The sequence below is a fragment of the Macaca thibetana genome, chromosome 2 (genome assembly GCF_024542745.1).
Source record: "Macaca thibetana thibetana isolate TM-01 chromosome 2, ASM2454274v1, whole genome shotgun sequence".
Classification (NCBI taxonomy): Eukaryota; Metazoa; Chordata; class Mammalia; order Primates; family Cercopithecidae; genus Macaca; species Macaca thibetana.
In genome coordinates this window covers 96,939,837-96,958,066 of record NC_065579.1, presented here as the reverse complement: position 1 = coordinate 96,958,066, position 18,230 = coordinate 96,939,837, and the positions used below count along the sequence as shown (strand labels likewise).

Here is an 18,230-nt window from a genome sequence, read left to right as displayed (position 1 = left end):
GCTGATACTTGTATTTTTTGTAGAGATGGGATTTCACCATGTTGGTCAGGCTGGTGTCAACCTCCTGAGCTCAAGTGATCTGCCTGCCTCAGCCTCCCAAAATGCTGGGGTTACAGACGTGAGCCACTGTGCCTGGTGTGTATATATATGTATTTTTTAATTGAGAACACGCTGGAGTGCAGTGGCATGATCATAACTCACTGCAGCTCTGTCTCCTAAGCTCAAGCAATTCTCCTGCCTCGGCTTCCTGAGTAGCTGGAACTATAGGTGCACACCACCACTCCTAGCTTTTTCAGCCTTTATAGAAAGGAAGCTGAAGAGATTCCCACATACAACTGGTCTTTACTGTGAAAGTGGTAAACTAAATACTATTAAGTGCACGAGGCATTGGGGACCTAGTTAATGAGAAAAATGAATAATTACTAGGATCAGTTGACTCACCCAAATGTTTTGAAAGACTGTGATGTGAGCCAAGAATGGAATTGAGAAATACGAGGGTAAAATACAAATACATTATTAACCTTGTGCTGAAGGCTTGGTGGAGAGCCAGGGTAGATCTCATCTATCGGAGAGGTCCCTTGGAACTAAGAATTGACGAATCTTGGCAGAACATTGAGTTTTCTAATAAAGTCAACATATGATGAGTGAGACCACATCTATACAAACACATCTTAGACAAAATAGTTCCATGGATAAAATAAGATTCACTGTAGCCAAATGGTGTTAAGCTAAACACAAAATGTGCTGGAGGACTATGGGAGGCTAGTAGCTACCAAAGCCCAAATCCACGGCAAATTGTACAGGCAGAACTTCCACCACGAAGGGGCTTGAACCTGGAGAAAATGAACAATTTTTATCCATGTAGGGCTCCTGATTGTGAAGTGGAATAATTTAATAAGGCTTAACCCTGTGCCAAAAATATCTCTAGGCAGTTTGTTTCTGTTTGTTCTCAGTCCATGCTCACAATATCTTTCTGATGACTCTTTTGGCTTTGTGGGTGCCTGATGCTGGGAAGGGAGAGTCTCTGGACATGGGTCACAACCCACAGATATAAACGAGAGGCTTAGTGTTCCTGGTTTATGTCAGTTACATGTGACTGGTTTAAGTCTAGCCCCAAGAGATACTCATGGTATAATGACCAAATTGGATTTGGGGCCTGCAAAGCTGAGGTCTGGAATGAGAGCTGTGAAGTGGAGAGAGCCAAAGGAGGCCTTGGTTTTAAGCTATAGCAAAACTTACTTCCATTATCACGCAAAACAGCTAAATCTGTAGTAATATATATGACTACTAAAATAATAAAGATAACTGAAGAGAATTTCACATTTTACAAAGCACTTCCATGACCTATTTGATTATCATGATAATAAAGGTACTATTACTATTTTAAGTAGAAAGTTGAGGTTTGTGACTTGACTAATGTCAGAGTCAAAACTCAGGTATTCCCACTTCTGACTTTGTTCAATTCATTTTTGTTTCTCATGGTAAGAGTACCACTGTTTATGTTATGTTTACTTATTTGTGGGAGAGAGAATTTCAGGGAGGGGAAATATATTTGGTGACTATTATCATTGAGATAAATAAGCATGTGGTAAAGGTCCCACTTTAAAGTTGGAACTACATGGAACTGTGGGGAGAATCTAATTTAGGGATTAGGAAAAAAAGCCGTTAGACCCACACAAGTATGCGCAGCTGATTTTTAAAACCTTTATTGTGGCAAATATACATATAAAAATTACCATTTTAACCCTTTTTAAATGTACAATACAGTGGAACTAAGTATACTCAAAATGCTATGTAACCATCACCACCATCCACCTCTAAAATCTTTTCATCAGCCCAAACAGAAACTCCATGCCCTGTAAGAATAACTTTTGGTTGGATGCGGTGGCTCCCACTTGTAATCCTAGCACTTTGGGAGGTCTACACAATTCACTTGAGCCAGGAGTTCGAGACCAACCTGGGCAACATGGCGAAACACCATCTCTACAAAAAATACAAAAATTAACTTGGTGTGGTGGTGCGAGCCTGTGGTCTCAACTACTTGGGATGCTGAGGTGGGAAAATCAGCTGAGCCCAGGTGGTCGAGGCTGTAGTGAGCTGTCATTGTGCCACTGCATTCCAGCCTTGGTGACAGAGTGAGACCCTGTCTCAAAAACAAACAAAAATCCCAAAACCTCTCTACTTCCCCGCTTCTTCCACTCCCTAGCATCCTCTATCCTACTTTCTGTCTCTATGAATTTGTTCATTCTAGGTACCTAATATACGTGGAATCATACAATATTTGCCATTTCGTGTCTGGCTTATTTCACGTAGCATAATGTTTTCAAGGTTCATCCAGAATTCAGAATTTCATTCTTTTCTAAGGCTGAATATTCCATGGAGTATATATACCACATTTTGTTTATCCATTCATCTGTTGAAGGTTGCTTGGGTTGTTTCTACCTTCTGGCTATCGTGAATAATGCTGCTATGAACATTGGCGTACAATTATCTGTTTGAGTCCCTTCTTTATTTTTTATTATTTTTTTTTTTTTGTAGAGACGAGGTCTCGCTATGTTGACCAGGCTGATCTCGAGTTCCTGGCCTCAAGCAGTCCTGTACCTCAGCCTCCCAAAGGGTTGGGATTACAGGAATGAGCTACTGTGTCTGGCCAAATCCCTTCTTTCAAATCTTTTGGGCATATACTTAGAAGTGGAATTGTAAATCATATGGTAATTCAATGTTTAACTTTTTGAGGAACCGCCAAACTGTTTTCTACAGTGGATATACCATTTTACATTCCCACCGGCCATGCATAAGGGTTCCAAATTCTTCACATCCTGGCAAACACTTGTTATTTTCCATCTTTTGGATAATATCCATCCTAATGGGTGTGAAATGGTATCTCGTGGTTTTGGTTTGCATTTCTCTAATGGTTAGTGATGTTGGGCATGTTTTCATGTGCTTATTTGCCATTTGTATATCTTTGGATTAATGTCTATTGAAGGTCTTTACCCATTTTTGAATTGGGTTTTGTTGAAATAGCTAATCTGATTTTTGACAAAGGTGCAAAAGCAATTCAATGGAGGAAGCACAGCCCTCCAACAAATGGTGCTGGACCAACTGGACATCATAGGCAAAAAAAGCAAAAAAGAAACTTGACCTAAATTTCATACCTTTATATAAAAATTACAACAAAATAAATCATGGCCATAAAACTCTTAACACTTTTATAAAAATGGGGGGAAATCTTTGGGACCCAGGGCTAGGCAAAGAGTTTTAGACTTGACATCAAAAGCACAATCCACAAAAGAAGGAATTGATAAATAAGTTGGACCTTGTCAAAATCAAAGCCTTTTGTTCTGTGAAAGCCCAAGTGAAGAGGATTAAAAGATGAACTACAGATTCGGAGAAAGTATTTGCAAACCACATATCAAACAATGGACTAGTATATAGAATATATAAAGAATTCTCAAAACTCGACAGTTAGAAATTGGGCAAAAGAGATGAACACACACTTCACCAAAGAAAATATACAGATGACAAATAAGCACATGAAAAAGAGGTTCAATATCATTATCTGTCATGTACATTAGAACCACAATGAGATATCACTACACACCTATTAAAACGACTAAAATAAAAATAGTGACAACATCAAATGCTGGCAAGGATGTGGAGAAATTGGATCACTTAAACATTTCTGGTAAGAATGTAAAGTGGAACAGTCACTCTAGAAAACAGCTTTGGCAATTTCTTCTAAAACTAGATATGCAGTTACCTTACTACACAGCATTTGCACTCTTGGGCATTTATTCCATAGGAATGAAAAGTTATGTTCACATAAAAACTTATATATGAATGTTTATAGCAGCTGAATCATAATTGCTCCTAACTGGAAACAAGCCAGATGTCTTTTAGTGAGTAAATGGTTAAACTGGTACATTCATACTAGAATTACTCAGCAATAAAAAGGAATGGATTATTGATACACACAACAACTTGGATTAATCTCCAAGGAACTGTTCTGAGTAAAAAAAAAAAAAAAAAAAAAAAAAAAAAAAAAAAAAATCCATCCTAAAAAGTCTACATGCTGCGTTATTTCATTTATATAACATTTTTTATATGACAAAATTTTAGAAATGGAGGACAGACTGGTGGTTATAAAGAGTTAGGGACTAGGACAGGAGGAAGGAGGGAAGTGTATATAGTTATAAAAGCACAACAGAGTTCCTTGTAATAGTAAGTATTTGGTATCTTTTTTTTTTTTTTTTTTTTTTTGAGACAGAGTCTCACTCTGTCACCCAGGCTGGAGTGTAATGGCACGATATCAGCTCGCTGCAACCTCTACTTCCTGAGTTCAAGCGATTCTCATGCCTCAGCCTCCCAAGTAGCTGGGATTACAGGCAAGCACCACCATCCCTGGCTAATTTTTGTTATTTTTAGTAGAGATAGGATTTTGCCATGTTGTCCAGGCTGGTCTTGAACTCCTGGCCTCAATCTGCCCACCTCAGCATCCCAAAGTGCTGGGATTATAGGCGTGCATGAGCCACTGTGCCCGGCCAGTATTTGGTATCTTGATGGCTGTGGATACACAAACTGACACATGATAAATCAAAAGAAAAGTACAGTTAAATTGGAGAAATCTAAGAGGAGTAGGTTGTATCGATATCAATATCCTGGTTGTAATATTATACTAAAGTTCTGCAAATATTATCATTGTGGGAAACTGGAAAAGTATACAGGGGTCTCTATTATTTCTTACAACTGCATGTGATTCTATAACAATCTCAATACAATTTCAAATTAAAAAGCAAACAAAATACAAGAGCAGTGTCCTACAGATACTTCTGGTTAGAGAAACAAAGTGGGCTGGAATTAACGAACATCTGTATACTCTACATGAGGAAATACTGGTGACCCAGATTGGATTCTCCAGCTTCTTGGATGATAAAATGTCAAGCTTATAAACTAAAGAAAATTCTCAAGAGAATTTTGGGCAGAAAAAAGATGGCATGAGAGCCTTACTGGTGACAGTGGAAAACTAACAAATCTAGAGGAAAATCATCCCTGGGTTTGAAAAAATGGGTTACTGCAAAAATGATATCCTTGTCAAAAATAATCCTTGGATTGCTGGAGCAAATGTTACCCCCTTTCCCAAACTTTTTAATACATACATTCTAGAACGTCTGTTCTGAAATTCTCCTGCATTCCTAATTTTCTCACAGCATGGTCTTACTTTAATGAAAACCTGGCTTTCTGCTAGGAACCATGCTTTCCAGAAGCCCTCTAAGTAGACCTGGCTATTCCTTTTCCTATGCCACATAGTCCTATCGTGGTCATGAGGCAAACGAATGATACTCCCCACTACACACACCATATAAAAAGACCCTAATCCTTTGGGGCTCACATCTACTTGAATCCTACTCTTTATCTTGTCTCTTTGCTGCCACCTGTATATTTATAGGTCTCCCACCCTCAGGTCACTAGGCAGAAACTGGAGACCAATGGAAAAGATCTGTTTTTCCTGTATCAGAAAACTTCGGGTTTACACTTGCAGTGCTGATGGCAGTCTAGTGCCATATCTTATGTATGCATGTCTATGGGATGGGTATTCATTCACCTTATGAGGAAAAAAAATAGAAAAACAACTACCAAGATTTTCAAATTATGAAGGCCTGGATAAATATTTGACCAGGCGCGGTGGCTCACGCCTGTAATCCCAGCACTTTGGGAGGCCAAGGCGGGCGGATCACCTGAGGTCAGGAGTTCAAGACCAGCCTGGTCAACATGGTGAAACCCCGTCTGTACTAAAAATAAAAAAATTAGCCGGGTGTGGTGGCGGGTGCCTGTAATCCCAGCTACTCGCAAGATTGAGGCAGGATAATCGCTTGAACCTGGGTGGTGGAGGTTGCAATAAGCCGAGATCACGCCACTGCACTCCAGCCTGGGCGACACAGCGAGACTCTGTAGATAGATTAGATAGATAGATAGATAGATAGATAGATAGATAGATAGACAGACAGACAGACAGACAGACTGACTCCCTTGAACCATCTTTCCTAGAAATTTGCCTTCCACCCCCATATTGCCCTGAAATATAGTAATGTCTTAAATTGGAAGGTGCAGTTAAAAAAAAAAATGCAAGTGTTTTCCTCTGTGAAAATAAACGCTGTTCATTATTTTAAAAATCCTTTAAAGTGTAAAAATAAACACAGCACTGCTATTCTACCGGCCAAATATAACCACTTTTAATACTTCTATTTCGGTATTGTTTTAGTGCCAGGTTTGAAATAAACGCAACTTTATTTATTTAGCATTGCTATATTGCGTCCTGCTTCCTTCACTCACCATCGTAACATGGCCTTTCCCCACACTGTTTCACATTTTTCAAATATATCTGAACGGCTACTTTAAATTTCATGGTGAGATCGTTCGCTGTTTAACTCCCCAGCAGGAGAGAGGAATGGGCATCTCTGTACAGAACGTTTGGTCCACAAAACTTTCTAAAAAATATACTCCAGAAGATTTAAAATCTCCAGCGCACTCGAGACGGTGCCCCTTTGAATCCAGCCCAGCGCGCCCTCAGCGCCTCTGTCACTTTCAGAACTCTTGGCGCCCCCTCGGCCCCCGTAGAGACGCGTTGAAAACGCGCGAGTGACGTCGCTGGTTTCCCTGGTGACAGTTGCCCGGGCAGCGCGTGCCGGCGTCCAGAGGAGGTGACCTAGCCGCTGCAGTCCGAGAAGAGAGAAGTGGAGAGAGACCGCTGTAAGTGCCGGGGAGGGCGGAAGGGCCGGGCCGGAGCCAGGAGAGAGCCCGCAGCCGCCGGGGGCGCGGACCCGATCCTGAGCGCAACCCTAGCCCGAGCGTGCTGCCACTGGCCGGGCGCCGGGCGCCCGCGAGGACTCCCTCTTGGTCTTTTGAATCTTCACACACAGCCCTCTTCTTCCCCAGGAAGACGCTTATTTTCCATGCAGTACATGGGTTAGTGAGGCGCGGAGGGTGGGTCGCCTGCCCCAAAGTCATAGCGTAGATGGCACAGTCAGAACTCGAACTCAGGTCCGCCTGACAAGCGCTGTCTGTTGGGCCTCTGCCGGAGTGCCCTCTCGCACCGCACTGAGATGGGACCCGGCGGCGTGCACTTCCCCATCTCCCAGTTCCCCTTCCAGGCCCAGCCCCCACAGGACTGCTGGGGGACTCGCAAGAGGGAGTTCCCCTCCACGCGCGGACTCCAGCCCGAAGAACCAGAGCATCAACCCGCTCCCATCCCAAACCCATCCCTACGTAGATGCTAGCAGCGTATAGGGCGCCAAACTAGGCATCTGTGGGCGGCTCCCCTACACCTCCAGGCCTTCAGGCTGTTGTTGAGAATACTCGAAAAGAACACAGTAAAAGAAAAGAAGAAAGTGAATCCGGGAGGTGGAGCTTGCAGTGAGCCGAGATCGCGCCACTGCACTCCAACCTGGGGGACAGAGCGAGAGTCCGTCTCAAAAAAAAAAAAAAAAAAAGAAAGAAAGAAAAAAAAAGAAAAGAAGAAAGAGAAGGCGAGAGGAAGAGAAAAACAATGAAAGAAAGTGGCAGGCCAATGGGGCAAGGGGTCTCAGTCCTTTCTCACTGGTCCCTGTCACCTATGCACTCAACAGCCTGTGGGATCTTGCTGCCTCATAGGACTCCCGAGTGGGTGCCACTCTTCCCACTCCCTGGCTCTAAATCCTACTTGAGCCAAGAGTTCTTTCCATACAGCTCTAGCCTTTATTTTATTATTTTTGATTATTATTACTGGTTTTTCTTTTTAGACGGAGTCTCGCTCTATTGCGCAGGCTGGAGTGCAGTGGCGCGATCTCGGCCCACTGCAAACTCTGCCTCCCGGGTTCAAGCGATTCTCCTGCCTCGGGTTCTTGAGGAGCTGGGATTACAGGCACCCGCCACCATGCCTGGCTAATTTTGGTACTTTTCCTAGAGACGGGTTTTCACCATGTTGGCCAGGCTGGTCTCGAACTCCTGACCTCAGGTGATCCGCCCACCTCAGCCTCCCAAAGTCCTGGGATTACAGGCATGAGCCACTGCGCCCGGCTTAGCCTTTACTTTTAAAAGAAAATTAATAGACTTAAAGCAGATTTCCAGAAGCATTGAACAAAAAACATTTCCTTTATACATTCCATATTCCCGTTTCCTCTGTTGTTAACATCTTCCACATTGCATTGGTGTGGTACATTTGTTATCGTTGATACAACTATATTGGTATGTTATTACTAACTAAAGTCCATAGTTTACGTTAGAGTTCATTTGTTGTTGTTGTTGTGTTGTTGTTATTGTTGTTTTGAGACAGTCTCACTTTGTCACCCAGGCTGGAGTGCAGTGGCCTGATCATGGCTCACTGTAGCCTGGAACCTCTGGGCTCAAGCAGTCCTCCCACCTTAGCCTCCTGAGTAGCTGGGAACACAGGCACATGCCACCATGCCCGGCTAATTTTTTTATTTTTTGTAGAGATATGGTCTTGCTATGTTGCCCAAGTTGGTCTCAAACTCCTGGCCTCAAATGGTCCTTCCATCTTGGCTAGTCCTAGAGTGTTGAGATTACAGCTGTGAGTCACCACACCTGGCCAGCATTCATTGCTTTAGGTTGTACAGGTCTACAAGTTTTGCTAAATGTTTAATGCTATGTATCCACCATTAAAGTATACAGAACAGTTTCACCTCCCTAAAAACCTCCTAGGCTTTACTGTTCATTCCTCCTTCCCACCAACCCCTGGAAACCACTGATATTTTTCATTTAGAAGGGATTTACAACCACTGATATCTTTTACTTCTCTGTAATTTTGCCTTTTCCAGAATATTATACAGTTTGCAATTATATAGTACGTAGCCTTTTCAGACTGGCTTCTTCACTTAGCAATATACATTTAGGTTTCTTTCATGTCTTTTTGTGGCTTGATAGCTCATTTCTTTTTTTTTTTTTTTTTTTTTTTTTGAGACTGAGTCTGGCTCTGTCGCCCAGGCTGGAGTGCAGTGGCCGGATCTCAGCTCACTGCAAGCTCCGCCTCCCGGGTTTACGCCATTCTCCTGCCTCAGCCTCCGGAGTAGCTGGGATCACAGGCGCCCGCCACCTCGCCCGGCTAGTTTTTTGTATTTTTTAGTAGAGACGGGGTTTCACCGTGTTAGCCAGGATGGTCTCGATCTCCTGACCTTGTGATCCGCCCGTCTCAGCCTCCCAAAGTGCTGGGATTACAGGCTTGAGCCACCGTGCCCGGCTAGCTCATTTCTTTTCATCACTCAATAATATTCCCTGATATGAGTGTACCAGGTTATCTGTTCACCTGTTGAAGTACATCTTGTTTTTTTCTGATGTTTGGTAATTATGAATAAAGCTATGAACATTTCATGTGCAGGTTTTTGTGTGGCATATTGTTCAACTCATTTGGATAAATATGATTACTGGATCACGGGGCAAAACTATGTTTAGCTTTGAAAAAGACTACCCAATTGTCTTGCAAAGTGGCTTTTCCATTTTGCATCCCCACCAGCAATAAATGGAAATTCTTGTTGCTTCACATTCTTGCCATCATTTGATGTTGTCAATGTTTTGGATTCTAGCCATTCTAATAGGTGTGTAATGGTATCTCATTTTTGTTTTAATTTGCAATTTCCTAATTATATATGATGCTGAACATCTTTTCATGTCTATTTGCCATCCGTGTTTCTTTTTTGTTGAGGAGTTTGTTCAGATCTTTTGCCCGCTTTTTAAATTATTATTATTATTATTATTATTATTTGAGATGGAGTTTCACTCTTATCGCCCAGACTGGAGTGCAATGGCATGATCTCGGCTCACTGCAACCTCCACCTCCCAGGTCAAGCAATTCTCCTGCTTCAGCCTCCTGAGTAGCTGGGATTACAGGCTCCTGTCACCACGCCCAGCTAATTTTTATATTTTTAGTAGACACAGGGTTTCACCATGTTGGCCAGACTGGTCTCGAACTGCCGACCTCAGGTGATCCACCCACCTCGGCCTCCCAAAGTTCTGGGATTACAGGCATGAGCCACACCCTGACCTTGCCCACTTTTTAACTGGAGTATTTTCTTATTATTAAGTTATCAGAATTCTTTGTATATTTTGGATATAGTCGTTTGTCAAATATGTGTCTGGCAGGTTTTCTTCCAGTCTCTATGGCTTCTCTTTTCTTTCATTTTATTGTTTTTTATTTTTTTTTATTTTTTGAGTCTTGCTTTGTAGCCCAGGCTGGAGTGCAGTGGATGGAGTGATCTCAGCTTACTGCAACCTCCACCTCCCGGGTTCAAGCGATTCTCCTGCCTCGGCCTCCCGAGTAGCTGGGATTATAGATGTGCACCACCACGCCTAGCTAATGTTTGTATTTTTAGTAGAGACAGGGTTTCACCGTGTTGGCCAAGCTGGTCTTAAACTCCTGACCTCAGGTGATCCGCCTGCCTCAGCCTCCCAAAGTGCTGGGATTACAGGCATGAACCACCGCTCCCGGCCTCTTCATTTTCTCAGAGTTTTATGTTTCTCCTAGTATAGATCTTACACATATTTTGTAAGATTTATTCCTAAGTATTTCAATGTTTATGTTAATATATATGGCATTGCATTTTTAACTTGAGTTTTCCATTGCTTATTGCTAGTATGTGGGAAACCATTTGACTTCTGTATATTAACCTTACTTCTTGCAACCTTGCTGCAATCACTTATAAGTTCCAGGAGTTTTTTTTTTGTTTTTTTTTAATAGATTCTTTGAGATTTTCTGCATAGACAATCAGTCATCTGCAACCAAGGCAATTTTATTTCTTCCTTTCCAAAATATGTATCTTTTGTTTCCTTTTCTTGGCTTATTCCATTAGGTAGAACTTCTAGTATGATGCCGAATGAGAGTGGAGAGAAGGGACGTCTTGCCATGTTCCCAGTTTTAGGGGGAAAGCGTGTAGTTTCTCACCGCTAAGTATGATGGTAGCTGTGTGTTTTTTGTAGATATTCTTAATCAAATTGAAGAAGTTCCCTTCTATTCCTAGTTTACTTAGAGTTTTTATCATGAATGAGCACTGGATTTTGTCAAATGCTTTTTCTGTGTCTATTAATATGATTGTGTGACTTTTCTTCTTTAACCTGCTGATGTGATAGGTTTACGTTAATTGATTTTCTAATGTTAAACCAGCCTTGCATACCTAAAGTAACTCCTATTTGGTCATGTGGTATAATTTTTCAAATACATTGTTGGATTCAATTTGCTAATATTCTTGGAGAGGAAGTTTTTTTTTTTTTTTTGAGACAGGATCTAGCTCTTTCGCCCAGGCTGGAGTGCAGTGGCACAATCATGGCTCACTGCAGTGAGAGGAAGGTTTGAGAATTACCTTCCTTCCTTTCACTTGACTGGCCAATCAAACTCTTTCTTTGCTGCAAAACTGGCTGTTTTCCATGTATTGGTTTTCTGGACAGCAGGCAAGATAAACCTGTCAGGCTGTTACTTGCTTCCAGCTGCCTCTTCTTCCTCTTCCTTCTCCTTCCCTCTCTCCCACCTCGTCACTCTGCACCTTCTCCTCATGCTGCTTTGTTCATACTCTAGGTTTCAACTACCTGAGGCTCCAGCTCAGACTTCCCTTCGGAACCCGAGACCCACTCAGCATCTCAGCCAGCCAGCTGCCCATCCAGCACTCAAAGTCCACCACCTTGTCTGCAGCGTGGAAAACTGCTCCTCTGTCAGGGCCTGCTATCTCCCCAATCACTCAAACCCAAACCACCTAGGTTTCTCCCCTCTCCCTCTCCGCATAGCTGCCTTCAGTCCCTTCCATTTGGCAGCAATTCCTGTTCCCCCTTCTCCATCTCCACTGCTGCAGTTTTGATTTAGGCCCACATGGCTTCCCAGAGACCCCCTCCTAACTAGGCCCTTTGCCTCCAGCTCTGCGGAAGGCAAAGGTGATCCTGTGTACACCCTCTGAACATCCCCAACACCTCAAGATAAGGTCCAGGCTCCTTAGCTGGGCAGATCAGACCCTCCTTCTGGTGCCTCCCCAAATGTGCCCTGCCCTCTGGCCATTCTGAACCCTTCATAGTTCCCCACACTCATCACATTCTCTGCACATGCTCTTCCGGCAGGAAAGCCCTCTGCCCCCTACTCAGGCACCATCCCTTTCCCACCCAGGCCAATTTCTTCTGCGTTCAACTTCAAATTGACTGAGATGCCTGTCTCTCCTGTAGCCTCTCTCTTCCCAGACAGCCTCTCAGAGCAATTAATACCTCTCATTCTCAAACCAGCTTAATGTTAGGCGTACCTGGGAAGCTTTAAAGATACAAAAATAGCCGGGCATAGTGGTACACGCCTGTAGTCCCAGCTACTCAGGAAGCTGAGGCAGGAGAATCGCTTGAACCCAGGAGGCAGAGGTTGCTGTGAGCTGAGATCATGCCATTGCACTCCAGCCTGGGCAACAAGAGCAAAACTCCATCTCAAAAAAATAAAAATAAAAATAGACACCCTGGCCACAGCCCAGATCAATTAATTCCAAATCTCCACTGGCCTCATGAATAGCACAGATTAGATACTAATACTCTGGGGGCCGGTCTGGACCATAGGTGTCCTCTCAGTGCAGACGTTGCTGTCTATCCCAGAGGCTTCACTGGGCCAAGAACACCACTTTTCATACAGTGATAATGATAATTATTTCCATGCATTCTTTCACTTAATCTCACAACCTCCCTGTGAAGTTCGTAAGTATCAGAGTCCCATTTTACAAATGGGAAACGAAAGCAAAGAGGTTAAGTAATTTGCCTGGGGCACAGTATACATTCAATGAGTACCAGTTCCTCAGTGAATTCAAGTGCAAATTGAGAGTGGAAAAGGAGAAAAGCTTTACAAGTTACTGTATTCATTCATTCAGTGATAATTCTACAAACATCAGTTGAAGGCCTGTTCTGGGCAAGATGCTGAGAATTAGCAAATAAGATATTAGGACCCCTGCCCTTAAGAGGTTTCTTTGTAAAGGGAAGTAATATAAATAAAATAATAGATAATTATAATACACTGAGGTTAAGTTTAGTGATCAAGAGGTGCCCTAGGGATTCTGGGAGTCCACAGGGTACCCTGAGGGGAATCCTAGAGGCTAACTGGGAGTTAGTGGGAAAGTAAAGGGCTGGGATGGGGAGGCCTGGGAGGAAGGCCTCCCAGGTAGAGGGAGTGCCTGAAGCCTGCCTGAGATGCCACCAGGCTTAATCCTCAACAGGAGCCACAAACCCAAAGCATCTGCTGTGGCTGATGGGAAATAAAAGTGAATTCAGCAGGTTTAAGAGAAAGAACAACATTTATGTGCAGTGATAATGGGCAGCTGATGAGCCAGCTGCAGCATCTGGAAGTGGCAGGGATGGTGGTTTAATGGAAAGAACATATTGTGCACCAAAGGAACTCTGCATAGCAGCTGCTGTCCATGTGGAACTATGGGCCCAGCATTGCCAGATCTGTAAACTTTTATAAGAGAAGCTGGTGTAAACCAAACATAAAATTCAGAGGTCCCCCAACCATCTGAATGGATTTCCTTCTCAGCCAGTACACTGAAGTTAACCTGAAAGACCAGTTCAGGCCTTGATGGGAAGCGGCGGGTGGGACACGCCTCATTATGCCCTCCTCCCTTCTGGAATTCAGGAGAAGTTGACCAACGTTTAATTAACATCAACACAGACCTTAAGTCTGATAAGAAACATTTACAATCTATTATCTCCGAAGCCTGCTACCTGGAGGCTTCATTTGCATGATCAAATGATCTTATTCTAACCCAGACATTCCTTTCTATTTATAGTAATTCTTTGAACCAATTGCCAATCAGAAAAATTTTAAATCTATCTATGACCTGGAAGCTCCCCTCTCCCAACCTTGGAGTTGTTCTGCTTTTCTGGACCAAATCAATATATATCTTAAATGTATTTGATTGATGTCTCAGGTCTGCTTGAAATGTATAAAACCAAGGTGTGCCCTGACCACCTTGGGCACATGGTCTCAGGATCTCCTGAGGGCTGTGTCACAGGCCATGATCACTCATATTTGACTCAGAATAAATCTCTTCAGACTGGGCGAGGTGGCTTACACCTGTGATCTCAGCATTTTGGGAGGCTGAGGCGGGCAGATCACTTAAGGTCAGGAGTTCAAGACCAGCCTGGCTAACATGGTGAAACCATGTCTCTACAAAAACATACAAAAATTATCCGGGTGTGGTGGTGCATGCCTATAGTCCCAGCAACTCAGAAGGCTGAGGCAGGAGAATTGCTTGAGCCCAGGAGGCGGAGGTTGCAGTGAGTCAAGATTGCGCCACTGCACTCCAGCCTGGGTGACAGAGCGAGACTTAGTCTAAAAAAAAAAAAAAAAAAAAAAAAGAGTACTTCTCTTCAAATATTTTACAGAGTTAGACTGCTTTTGTTGACACTGGAAATCTGATATTGAAATTGCAATTATTTGAATGTCTGTGAGAGCCAAACAAAAATGTCTGTGGGATGTGTTAAACTAACTATAGCCTAAAGCTGCTTTCTTATATATTCTAAGTTCAGCCTAAAGGTTTCTCTGTACATAGTAAACTGTAACCTAACTAGATATTTCAACAGACTGTAACCTACTCTTGTACAAGTCACAGAGTTTCAGCCAATCACAGGCAGCCAGCTATTCAAATTGTATTCAAAAAAGGCAAACAGCCAGCTGTAATCAGTTCAGTTGTTTCTGTACCTCACTTGTGCTTTCTGTTTATCACTTTCCTTTTTCTGTTCATAAATCTTATTCAACTAGGTGGCAGCCCAGGAGTCACTCCTAATCTATTCTGGTTCTGGGGGCTGCTAGACTTGTGAATCATTCTTTGCTCAATTAAATTCTGTTGAATTTGATTTGTTTAAAGTTTTTCTTTTTTTATGCTGGAGACAGGGTCTCACTGTCACCCAGGCTAGAGTGCAGTGGCGTGATCACAGCTCATTGTAGTCTCAACCTCCCGGGCTCAAGCTATGCTTCCACCTTGGCCTTCCAAAGTGCTGGAATTACAGGTGTGAGCCATCATGCCTGCCTAACGTTTGTCTTTTAACAGAGGATATAGCCTTTGGGCCAGCCATTATACTCGCATGTATTGTTTATTACAGTGAAAGAATATAGGTCAAAATCAGCAAAGAGGCACATAGGGCAGAGTCCAGGAGACACCAGGTGCAAGCTTCCGGTTGTCTTCTCCCAGTAGAGTCATGCTGACAGTACTTACTTCTACCAGAAACAATTCATGGCAACTTACATGGAGTATTGCCAGCCAGGGAATCTCCCCTGAGTCTTGGTGTCCAGGGTTTTTATTAGGAGATGGTTACATAGGTACAGTTGACCTTAGTCACTCAGTTTCCAGCCCCCTCCAGCCTACCCCACACCTGGCAATGAATCACTTTGTTAATTAACATGGACTGGAATGGTCCAAGGCCCCCAGGTGAAGAAAAACACTCTCATCGGGAAGGATGGTCCAAGGGCTCAGAGATTCTCTCTTAGGAGCCGGTCAAAGGCCAAACCTGTTTTTTGGAATGTGTGGGTGTGGACAATACGGGTTTTCTGAGTTAATTCTTTATAGTTCTCTTACTGGGCAGAGCTGCCTGGTAAGGAATTTCAACATAACACCAGCTCCTGCTTTTGTTTGACCTTTGCCAAACCCTGGGCTCAGCCCACAGCACATTAAAACCACCTGGGCAGCAGTTATCCCATCCCACACCTGGTCTCCACTCCAGACTAATTTAAATCAGATTGTCTAGGGGTGGGGCCTGGTTATCAGCATTTTTAGATTGTATCCTGGGGATTTGGTATTGAAGCAAGTTTAAGATAACTGGGTACAGGCTCTGGGACCACTCCTGTGTGAGAGATGGAGATAAGTATATTGAGAAGGTACAGATAGAGCAGTTGAGGCTGTTTGGGCAGGTAGAGTATTCCTCCTGGAGGGTCAGAAAAGGACCATGGTATTCGTGCTGGGTGTAGGAGGATCAGCAAGATTTAAGCCTTGGAGGGAGAAGGCAGTAGAGGAACAGAGGAGCAAGTCAACACAACTAGCTAGAACTTGGCATTATGAAAGGGGAAACAGGCTAGAAGGACACAGAGGCCACATCCAAAGCACTTAAAGACATTGGACTTGGCTTTGTAGCTAAGGGGCATCTGCTGAAGCTTTTGCACAGGAGTCTGTCAGACTCAGAACTGTGGTTTAGAGAAACTAGTCCCTCAGCAAATGTTATTCATTTGTTCCCCAAGTGTTCATTCCATGCCGGCTACATACCAGGCCCTGCTATAGGCACTGAGGATACAGCAGTGAACAACACACAGTGCCTGCCATCGTGAAGCTGGTGGGGAGGGAGAGAGGCAGTCAACAAGTAAGCAAATCAAAATATAATGTGTCAGGTGACTGTCAGTGCCATGGTGGAAGACGAAACAGGGCAAAGGCATGGGGAGTGAGGGCAGGGATGCCTTCTACAATAGGATATGAGGAGACCTCTGTGATAAGGTGACATTTGAGAGGAAGTAGGTAGGGTGGATGTCTGGGGGAAAGGCATTCCTGGGAGAGGTAACAGCAAATGCAGATACCCCAAGGTGGTTATGAGCCTGGTATCAGTGGGAATGGAGACATGGGGGCAGATTTTAGGACATTTATGGAAAATAAACAAGATTTATGATCAATTGGATGATAGGTAGATGATGTGGCTTGAGGTTGGTTTAAGGCAGGGATGCTTACCACTGGCTACACTTTAAAGTCGTGAGGGGAGCTTTTAATAATTCCAGTGTCTGTGCTCTAGTATTTCATTTATGTGAAGTTCAAACAGACAAAACATCAAGAATGTATAAGAAACTGATCACTCAGTAACAGTGAGTGATTGTATTGTGAGTGTAAATTGTGTTGTCTAATACATTTTAAAATGGTCAAAAAATGTGAATAGACACGTCACAAAAGAAGATATACACATGGTCAGCAAGCTCTTGAAAAGATGCTCAACATAACTAGTCAGCAGAGAAATACAAATTAAAACCACATTGAGATACCATTTTATTTTTATTTTATTTTAATTAATTATTTATATTTTATTTATTTATTTATTTATTTATTTTGAGACAGAGTCTTGCTCTGTCACCCAGGTTGGAGTGCAATGGCGCAATCTTGGCTCACTGCAACCTCGCCCAGGCTGGAGTGCAATGGCTCAATCTTGGCTCACCGCAACCTCTGCCTCCCAGGTTCAAGTGATTCTCCTGCCTTAGCCTGCTGAGTAGCTGGAATTACAGGCCTGTGTCACCACACCTAGCTAATTTTTGTATTTTTAGTAGAGATGGGATTTCTTCATTTTGGCCAGGCTGGTCTCGAACTTCTGACATCAGGTGATCCACTCACCTCAGCCTCCCAAAGTATTGCGATTACAGGCATGAGCCACCATGCCCAGCCTACTTATTTATTTATTTTTTTTGAGATGGAGTTTTGCTCTTGTTGCCCAGGCTGGAGTGCAATGGCGTGATCTCGGCTCACTGCAACCTCTGCATCCTGGGTTCAAGCAATTCTCCTGCCTCAACCTCCCGAGTAGCGGGGATTATAGGCACATGCCACCATGCCTGGCTAATTTTGTATTTTTAGTAGAGATAGGATTTTATCATGTTGGTCAGGCTAGTCTCGAATTCCTGACCTCAGGTTATCCACCCACCTTGGCCTTCCAAAGTGGTGGGATTACAGGCATGAGCTACCACGCCCGGCTGAGATACCATTTTACATACTAACGAGAAAGTCTAAAATTTAGACTGACCAGACTAAATGCTGACAAGGATGGAACAACTGGGACTCCTGTACATTGCTAGTAGGAATGTAAAATGGTACAGCCACTCTGGCAAACAGTTTAGCAGTTTCTTGTGAAGTCAAACATAAATTTACCATATAAACCAGAATTTTCACTTTTAGGTATTTACCCAAGAGAAATAAAAACATACATTCACACAAATACCTTCTTATACATGAATGTTCATAATGGCTTTATTCATAATAGCCAAAACTGGAAACAGCTCAGATGTCCAATAACAGGTGAATGTATAATCAAATTGTTACTTATTTAAACAACATAATATTACTCAGTAATAAAAAGGAATGAGCTTATAATGCATGCAATGACATGGATGAATCTCAAAAAGGTAGTGCTGAGCAAAAAAGGAGCCAGACACAAAAGGCTAACTACTGTATGATTCTAGTTATATGAAATTCCAGAAAAAGCAAAACTGGAGTGAACAAAAGCAG

At 42.9% G+C, this 18,230-nt stretch overlaps 1 protein-coding gene across 5 annotated transcripts in view; it reads left to right on the top strand.

Moving 5' to 3' along the window:
- The window catches only part of CCDC13 (coiled-coil domain containing 13), a 205,386-nt gene that overhangs the window by 134,145 nt on the left and 53,011 nt on the right, over window positions 1–18,230 (top strand). For 2 of the 5 annotated variants that reach the window (XM_050780382.1, XM_050780383.1), the window contains exon 1: window positions 6,649–6,747. The gene's annotated coding sequence lies outside the window, so the exon portion shown is untranslated. Of the gene's footprint in view, window positions 1–6,634; window positions 6,748–18,230 lie in introns of those variants that run through there. The other 3 variants (XM_050780380.1, XM_050780379.1, XM_050780381.1) reach the window with 3 other exon arrangements.